Here is a 10,324-nt window from a genome sequence, read left to right as displayed (position 1 = left end):
TTTACATAGGCAATAATTGAAGCTCTTATCACAATGTTTGGCTTATAGCAAAACTCAATAAATATTATCTCCTCTTAGTGTTCATATTTTACTACCATTATTTAAGTCTATACTGTTAAACTCTGCTGCTAATACCCAGTCTAAACCAGCAAACTCTATTTGACCAAACTACCTTAGATCTTTTTAAAAATTTTTTTTAAGTTTATTCATTTATTTATTTAGAGAGAGAGCACTCAAGCAGGGGAGGGACACAGAGAGAGGGAGAGAGAGAATCCCAAGCAGCCTTCTCATTCACAGCGAGTAGCCCGATGTGGGGCTTGTACCTAGGAACCATGAAATTATGGCCTGAGCCGAGATTAAGAGCTGGATGCTTAACTGACTGCGCTATCCAGGCTCAGTCTACTACTTTTAAACTGCTTTAAAAGTCTACTGGGACATCCAGTTGGCCCAGTCATTAGAGTGTGCAAGTCTTGATTTCCAAGTTGTAGGTTTGAACCCCACATCGGGTGGTAGATATTACGTTAAAAGAATAGAATCTGAAAAAAAGAAAAGAAAGGAAAGTCTACTATAAGTCTCCTCTTCACTCTCTCCAAACACATAGCCATTTTTTCCCTTTTGCTTTAAAGAGAGAATGTTTATTTTTTTAAGTTTATTTATTTTGAGAGAGAGAGAAAGACTGGGGGAGGGGGGAGAGAGAGAAAATGAGAGAATCCCTAGCAGGTAGGCTCCACACCAGCAGCCCAGAGTCTGACTCAGGGCTCGAACTCACAAACCATGAGATTATGACCTGAGCTGAAACCAAGAGTCAGACACTAGGTGCCCCTAGAAAGTTTATTTTTATTTTTTATTTATTTTGAAAGAGCATGAGCAGTGGAGCAGCAGAGAGAGAAAGGGACAGAGAGAAAAAGAGAGAGAGACAGAGAGAGAGACAGAGAGAGAGAGAGAATCCTAACCAGACTCTGCACGGTGAACGCAGAGCTTAATGCCAGGCTACAACTCAGGAACCGTGAGATCATGACCTGAACTGAAATCAAGAGTTAGAAGCTTAACCAACAGAGCCAACCAGGTGCCTTGAATGTTTATTTTAATTTTTTTGAAGATTTTTTTTAATGTTTATTTTTTAGAGAGAGAGACTGTGTGTGCACAAGTGGGGTGGGGCACAGAGAGAGAGAGAGAGAGAGAGAGAGAGAGGGAGAATCTGAAGAAGGTTCCAGGCTCTGAGCTGTCAGGACAGAGCCTGACATGGAGTTTGAACCCATTAATCCTGAGATCATGACCTGAGCCGAAGTTGGACACTTAACTAACTGAACCACCTAGGTGCCCCTTGAATGTTTATTTTTAAATTGAAATTTTATTTCTCTCACTTGTCTGCTTAAAATCTACGTATCCTACTATTCTAATGTTGAAGTCCCAAATGTGATAGCACACTAAATAACTTAGATATACAGTCTGTGCTTTGTCATCATCAAAACCTCCCCCAAAGTCCTGTCAGTATGTTTAGCCTTTGTTTATTGAATACCATGCTCTTTCTTCCACTGGACTTCTCACTAGTAATCCCCCCTCTATACTTGTAATACACCCTTTTATTCCATTTCTGCAAACCTAACTCTTTATCCTTCACATTTGATCTTCACTTAATCAAATAATCTTCCCTGAATACCCAACCTTACTTCCAGAATAGTATATGTACCTAAATTATCTATCCCTTTATGACTCTCTATATATCATCTTTAAGACTCATCAGACTTGTATTTACTTCTTCCATACATATCTTCCTTCTTAGCCATGTGGTTTACTTTGGCCAGTGGAATGAAGCAGATAAATACATGCTTGATTTTTAAATACATGGCTGGCTCATCCTCTTGAATGTGTGTCTGTTGCCATGGGAAATCTTGCTTTGATTAGCTACTAGTTCATAGATATGAGTGACATATGGAACAAATGTGAGCCCAACCCACAGCTTGGAACTAATCTCTGACAGCCCCAGACAACATCAGCTGAATCCCAGTTTACCAGTAGACAGGAAATTAAGAAATGGGTTTTTTTAAAGTTTCAAGTTTTCATTTAGATTCTAGTTAGCTAATATATAATATAGTATAATGTTAGTTTCAGAGTAGAATTCAGTGATTCATCACTTATGTAAAACACCCAATGCTTATTACAAGTGTCCTCCTTAATACCCATCACCCATTAAGCCCATCCCCTCATTCACCTCCTCTCCAGCAACCCTCAGTTTGTTCTCTGCAGTTGGTCTCTGATGGTTTGCCTCCCTTTCTCTCTCTTTCATTCCCCTATGTTTGTCTGTTGTGTTTCTTAAATTCCACATATGAGTGAAATCATATGGTATTTGTCTTTCTCTGACTGACTTGTTTTGCTTAGAATAATGCACTCTAGTTCCATCCACATTGTTACAAATTGCAAGATTTCATTTTTTTTTAAGTTTATTTATTTATTTTGAGAGAGAGAGAGAGGGAGTAAGCACAGGCTGGGGAGGGGCAGAGAGAAGGAGAGACAGAATCCCAAGCAGGTTCTGTACTATCAGCACAGAGTCTGACTCAAGGCTCAAACTCAGAAACTGTGGGATCATGAGCTGAGTTGAGATCAAGAGTCAGACATTTAACCAACTGCACCACCCAGATGCCCCAAGATTTCATTCTTTTGATAGTTGATTAATATTCCATTGTGTATTTATACCACCTCTTTTTTTAAATTTTTTTAAATGTTTATTTATTTTTGAGAGAGGGATTGAGAGAGAGAGAGACATAGAATCTGAGGCAGGATCCATGCTCTGAGCTGTCAGCACAGAGTCCCAACGCGGGGCTCTAACCCAAGAGCCATGAGATCATGACCTGAGCCGAAGTTGGATGCCTAACCCACTGAGCCACCCACGTGCCCCTATACCACCTCTTCTTTACCCATTCATCAGTCAAAGGCCATCTGCACTCTTTCAATAATTTGGCTATTGTTGATGATGCTGCTATAAATATCAGGGTGTGTGTGCCCCTTTGAATCAGTATTTTTGTATCCTTTGGGTAAATACCTATTAGTGCAATTGCTGAGTCATAGAGTAGTTCTATTTTTAACTTTTTGAGGAACCTCCATACTGTTTTCCAGAATGGCTGCACCAGTTTGCATTCCCATCAACAGTGTGAGAGGGTTCCCCTTTATCTGCATCTTTGCCAACATCTGTTGTTTCCTGTGTTGTTAATTTTAGCCATTCTGACAGGTGTGAGGTGATATCTCATTGTAGATTTGATTTGTATTTCCCTGATGGTGAGTGATGTTGAGCATCAACACCATGTTGAGCATGATCTGTTAGCCATCTTTATGTCTCCTTTGGAAAAATGTCTATTCATGTCTTCTGCCCAAAGAAATGAATATTTCTCATAGTATGTCAATGAGTTCTGATGTGGTTTGGTGTGCAAAATGTATGCTTGACATATGCATATACATATATCTACATACATATATATCTTAAGGCAAGATAACAAGGGTTTGGCAAATACAACTAAGTATTGGAAATACATTTAATTTGGTACGAATTTCTACTGAGGAAATCATATATTCTGAAAAGATTCATTTTGGAAAATGTATATGAACTTGAATTTATTCTGCTCTAATGTGCCCATTTCCCCAGCCTATCATAACTTAGAATTAAAAATAAAATGAACAAGAAAACAATGTTGGTGGTATAGCTACAAATTTCGTCCTATTAGAGCTGGTATGCTGTGTGAGTTTTCCTAAGTTTTGGTAAACCTAATACTGTTTTGAGTTCTTTCATCCTTGTAGATTTATTCAATAAAAGATTTTATACAGCAAAAACCATGGATATAGCTTTCTACCTTTATTAAAATGAGACTGGTATTTATTCCAAGTTGGTTATCAAGCACCTATTCCCATATAAAGAATTCAAGTTTATTTTGGCTTGATAGTCACATAAAAGCCCAAGTCTTCAGGTTTAATAATTCATTTATTATGGCTTATCTTCCCCATACCATACCTAAATGGATTTGTTGTTTATTTGATGTTTACTTTTGAGGGTTTTTTTTTTTGAAGTAAAACATGTAAATTAAATTGTAGTAAACTTTGTCTTACTGTAATTAGCTCATTGATTTAGGCAGTCTTGTCGTTTACAGTATCTGTGTTTGGGGGGATTGTTAATACAAATTCTATTGCTCAATATTTCTACTTTTAAATTTTCTAATATTTAATCTAAATTAGCAGCATGACATCAACTATATTATATTACTTCATGAATCACTGAACCAGATAAATCTAGGCATATCACAAGATGATACCACCATATCATCTTCACTAATATCACCAGTTCAGGAATTATTACATATTATTTGTTTAATGTGCTCAAGTAATTAATTCAATATTTGCTTCTAGTTAATTGCAGTAATTTATGGGCTGATCTTTGGTATTTAGAGATTTTTGTCAGAGTTAATTCTTGCAGGACATACACGTCTTCTGAAAATAAATTATCCTGTCCAACTCTTGAATGTTTGAAAAATAAATATAATTTTCTTTATTATAAATCTAAGAGATAATGCTGTATCATTTCTGTATGTTTTCATGTAGTCAGTCTGTATACAGTGAATAAAATGAGAATATGGTTCTTAAAATATAGAATGGAATGGGTAGTTTCTCAGGAGATTCATAGTAAAGTCCATAGCTATTTTTTTTTTAATTTTTTTTTAACGTTTATTTATTTTTGAGACAGAGAGAGACAGAGCATGACCGGGGGAGGGGCAGAGAGAGAGGGAGACACAGAATCGGAAGCAGGCTCCAGGCTCTGAGCCATCAGCCCAGAGCCCGATGCGGGGCTCGAACTCACGGACCGCGAGATCGTGACCCGAGCTGAAGTCGGACGCTTAACCGACTGAGCCACTCAGGCGCCCCCATAGCTATTTTTTTAATGGTTCTCAGTAAATATTTTAATTCTTCCTATTGTGCATATTAAGTTCACTTCAGGAAAAAATAAAAGTAATAAACCATTAAAAACGTTTTGAATGAACCAAAGAGTTTCTTTTTCTCTACTTTGGTGATGTCTAGGAATGGTGAGGACAATTGCTATAATGACTTTTCTGATTATTTTGATGGAGGGACAATGATACCTGAATATTCCAACAAGTTCTCATTTGAGTGATGATACATTTGTTACTGTTAGTTAAGTTCAGGGAGATACATATTTTTAAATAGTATTGCATTATTCTTTATATTTGAGTAAAGACAAACAACCTGATAATTTACATTTGACTGAAGTATTGATTATTGATGAACACTGATATACTATTCATAAAATATGCATCAATTCTCTGTTTATAAAATGTTATACTTTGAATTAATTAGGAACCATTGGTGTATTAAGCTATGTATGAGCAAAAAGCCATTGTGTGTAAACTTTTCTTTGAAAGATAAATGAGAAAGTTTCAAATTCTGCCATTTAGTCCTTAGTAGTAAAGATAAATTTTCATCAACAAAAGTAAAGGACCCCAAAACACATGAACAGATATTGGTTTCTCACAATCTCTTGCTGTGACACACTTCCTAAAACTACTGTTTAAATGTTTTGTCCTGAAAATAGTAAAAGACAATGCCTTCCACCCTAAGTATAAGTATTTTAGGAAAGGGTAGAGAAAAATCATGGGTTAGTAACTGCTAATAACCACCAATAATAATGAAATAAAGGATTCTTGCTGGATAAAGGATAAATAATTGTAAATGAAAGCATACTATATACTCTACAAATGTAACAGACTTGCAGATTGGGAAGCTTCTTATGTTCTACTTTGTTACAGATATTCTTCAGCTTGTGTTTCTGTTATTAATATCAAGGAATTGGCATAATCTGTGATTTAACTATTAATTTATCTGAAATTCTTTAATAGTTGTCTCATGAAGCAAAGAAAATTAAGGAATGCCAGGAAACAGCCTGGAGCCCTTGGAAAGAAATACAGCACTTCGGGAACTTTGATCATTATAAAACATGATTGTGGATTCACTAGATCAAATTAAAATGATGCCTTTGAATACAGGTTAACCCATTCTCAAACGAACGGCATGCTCTTCATAAATATTTTTTTTAAGGAAGAAAAATAAGAAAATAGGTAGAAAATTAGGATATGTATAAAAAATAGTTTGAATAGCTTAAAATATATTTAATATATTTAGAAATTATTGGGATTAGTATTTAAGTTTCTAAATTATTTGAAATTTTTGATGCATTAAAAAATGCATATATATTAGAGAATGTTGAGCAGCGTCAGCTGGTTAAAATGTGATTTCATGGAAACCCTGTACAATCACTTTTCTAAACAATATACACCTACCTCCAACCCCCAAAAGTTAGAGGAATGCTATCCTTGCATCAGAGAAAACCACTGGAAATTCACATATTTCTTAGCCTGCTTCCCATGGAAGCTTGTGTCTTGAGGGGAGAATAGTAATTTTTATAATACAGCAGCACTAACAGCGTTGCCATCAACTTTTTAGATGCAGCCCTCTCCAGTGAATTACAATTGATATGTATAACATTAAATCATTGCATAGAGTATATTAAATGTCTTTTACTAAACTAATCTTCACTAAAATGACAACCGACAAAAATATAATGCTAGGGAATAACACATGAAAAACAAATTTATTTATGTAATTTCCAACAACAAGAAAATGACAGGAAATTGTCCTTTTCCTATTCCTACTACAACCTCTTTGTCAACCATATTCCAAAGTCAGCTATTTACATATAAAGCTCAGTCTTCTTGTTCAATTTTATTTATTTATTTATTTATTTATTTATTCATTCATTCATTCATTTATTAAATGCAAGTATTTTTTTCTTTGTTTCAAGTTTTTATGTAAATTCTCTTTAGCTAACATGTAGTGTAGTATTGGTTTCAGAAGTAGAATTTAGTGATTCATCATTTACATATAACATCCAGTGTTCATCACAAGTGCCCTCCTTAATATCCATCACCCATTTAGCACATCTTCCAACCCACCCCATCTCTAGCAACCCTTTGTTTGTTCACTATAGTTTAGAGTTTGTTTTCTGGTTTGCCTCTCTCTCTTTTTCTTTCTTTCTTTTTTTTTTTCTTTTATAGGTTATGCTTTCATTCTTCTGTTAGTTACAGTCCAGTTTTCCCAACACCGTTTGTTGAAGAGACTTTTTCCATTGGACATTCTTTCCTGCTTTGTTGAAGATTAGTTGACCACACAGTTGTGGACCCATTTTTGGGTTTTTATTCTATTCCATTAATCAGTGTTGGCTTTTCTTTTTTTTTTTTTTTTTTAATTTTTTTTTTTAAAACATTTATTTATTTTTGAGGCAGAGAGAGACAAAGCATGAACGGGGGAGGGTCAGAGAGAGAGGGAGACACAGAATCAGAAGCAGGCTCCAGGCTCTGGGCCATCAGCCCAGAGCCTGATGCGGGGCTCGAACTCACGGACCGCAAGATCGTGACCTGAGCCGAAGTCGGACGCTCAACTGACTGAGCCACCCAGGCGCCCCCAGTGTTGGCTTTTCTGCCAGTACTATACTGTCTTGATGCTTACACCTTTGTAACGTAGCTTTAAGTCCAGAATTGCGATGCTTCTAGCTTTGCTTTGCTTTTCCAAGATTGCTTTGGGTATTCAGGGTCTTTTCTGCTTCTATACAAATTTTAGGATTGTTTTAGCTCTGTGAAAAATGCTGGTGGTATTTTGATAGGGATTGCATTAAATGTGTAGATTGTGTAGTATTAACATTTTAATAACATCTGTTCGTTGCATCCATGAATGGTTTTCCCATTCCATTCCAAACAAATTTAGATTTGTTTCTTGTGTACTTGACAAAAACTACAGTGTCTGAACCTTGAGATATAATTATTTTTCACTGATCACTAAGTGAGGGAAGGTATCTCTAAGTGATGGTTCAGGGTTGAAGGGAAATTCCTCTACTCCTTGTTACCTCCAGTTTGTCTCTGAGTTATTTTTTCTACTACATAATAACTTGGTTTAAAAAGGTAAATAACTTTCTGCAGGCAATTATAAGATCTCAAGCTTTTGAACTTGACATCAGATGTGTTTTCTTTCTGAATTAATGGGTCTTCAGATAGTCATATAAAAGAGAGGTAGAGGAAATATGTCTTTCTTCAAAGGATGTGTGTATTCTCTTCCAAAACTGATTTTACATCAGATTAAGATTTTAATAATTTTAAGGCATTTTTAAGTAGTAATTGAGGATTATTTAACTAAGTTAATTGGGTCATTTAAGTTGACCTACACACAGTTTTGAATTTATTGTGTGAATTTTCTTTGGTTAGAACTCCAACAAAATGTTTGCCGAAAGTGATTTTCAAAAGCATTCTAGATCAAAGTATAATTTCTAACATCTCAGTGGCATTTGAGCCAACTCTATCCATCCTTCCAGCAGAAGAGTTTATCATTTCAGAATAACTTATCTGATGGCAAGCATGATGGTGATCCCTACAACTGGCAAATCTGTGTGTTTATTTCCTCTGAACCCTGAAATGAAGGCAGACCCAGTGGGAAGAGAATTTCTTGATTATGGTCTGTTTGCCTTGCAATTCAGAAATTTGGGGTTTTATTGTGGCCTTTATCATCCATTCCTTAGTTGACTATGGATAATGTGTGTGTGTGTGTGTGTGCGTGTGTGCGTGTGTGTGTGTGTGTGTGTGAGTGTGTGTATATGATATATGCAAAATTTATAAGTCAAGTCTTAAATGAAGAAATATTCATGTCTCCAAAAATGTGTGTTTTTTTCTCTGGACGTTGGCAGACTATATTCTGGACTGGTAAATCTTACAATTTGACTTGACAGAGTAATCACAAGCAGCAGAGATGGGACAGCATTACTGATAAGTAGCTGCCTTCTCAGAATTGTTGCCTAATCTGTTTGTAATTCGCTGTATTGTAAACCTTGCTCTTATAGACAACTGTTAGAAACAAAATTACATCAATCATTATAAAACTGTCCAGTTTCTCTTGTCAGAAAAACAAACAAAACCCAACAAAACCCTGTGTCCCTGGGGCAACAATTTGATGAACAAGTTTATATCCTTATCAAGATTTAAAACAGATTGATCTTAAATCTACCTTATATGCTGAGACACAGATGTTTTAAATCTTCACCAGCACTAGTATTTACATAGGTCTTATTTTTTAAATGGCAGTGATTTTACTTATTATAAAAAACCTGAGGTAATTGAGGGTTGAGGAAAAGATTTCCCTACCAGCTCAGCATGAATGCATCTCATTGCATTTCATTTTTACATAATATTTTAGATCTTGAGACACAGAGTTAACATTCTACACAAAATTTGATTTTAAAAATTAGTTATGTCAATTCCCAGGAATATTCTTCCCTGAAAATATAACGGTCTGCTAATCTTTTACTCAGTCCCTCTCTTGTCATATCCTCTTGTAACTAGTGTATGACAAATATTTTTTTCCTCATGTGCTAAATCATCACTTCAGGGACAGCTAAAATTTTAGAGTTCTGTAATTTGAAAAAAATTATTAAGAAATTATTAATAAAATTAATATTTGAAGAAAAGTAAAAGCAAGAGTTAACATTTAAAGAGTGTATTGAGTTTTCTTTGTATCAAATAATGACTAATGCTGTTCTGGGGCTCCTATACCACAACTCATTTTCTTTTTTTACTCATCACTTCCTGGGATAAGGTCAGTGGTCATCTTCATTTGAATGACTTCCCCAGATCTTGAGGTTGAGTGATGAAGGAAGGAATGAATGGTCATGTGGCAGCAGCCCAGATGCACCCTCACATATACTCAGAATGTGTTAAGTGTGTAAAGCCAACAATTTTTACATTTTAAATCTGAGGTAAATACTATTCGGGAAAACTAAAGTTATAAGCATCATTTCAAACAAATTATTCTATTTTGGAAGATAATAGCTTCCCTCTCCTTTTTGTGAAAAATGGTGGAAAAGTCCAATTTTCACTTGAACAGTTTTCATGTCTTACTGAATTGTGACTTTAATCAAAGATAAATAAACACTATTTCTTCCTTCCTCTCTCTCTCTTTTTTTAATTTTCTTTTGTCAAAGCCTGTTTTCAGTCTAGAAGTAAGGGTCATACAACTTCTTAAATTAAAATAACTCTGAAGTTTTGCAATTGCATATTGCAAATGCTTTCTATTAGAAGGAAATTTCATGCAGAAGCTTTAAAACTAAGAGTTAGAGAGTTATAATATTGCATAAAACTGTATAACATCAAGATAATTGGATTTTAATCCAAAATTCATTTAGTGCTTCTAGGTAAATTAAACTCCTTAGCAAATCGAATTTTTAATGGAC

This window comes from Panthera pardus, unplaced genomic scaffold (assembly GCF_024362965.1).
Source record: "Panthera pardus isolate Hobbes unplaced genomic scaffold, ASM2436296v1 HiC_scaffold_1, whole genome shotgun sequence".
NCBI lineage: Eukaryota > Metazoa > Chordata > Mammalia > Carnivora > Felidae > Panthera > Panthera pardus.
Note: the sequence above shows the minus strand (reverse complement) of the source record.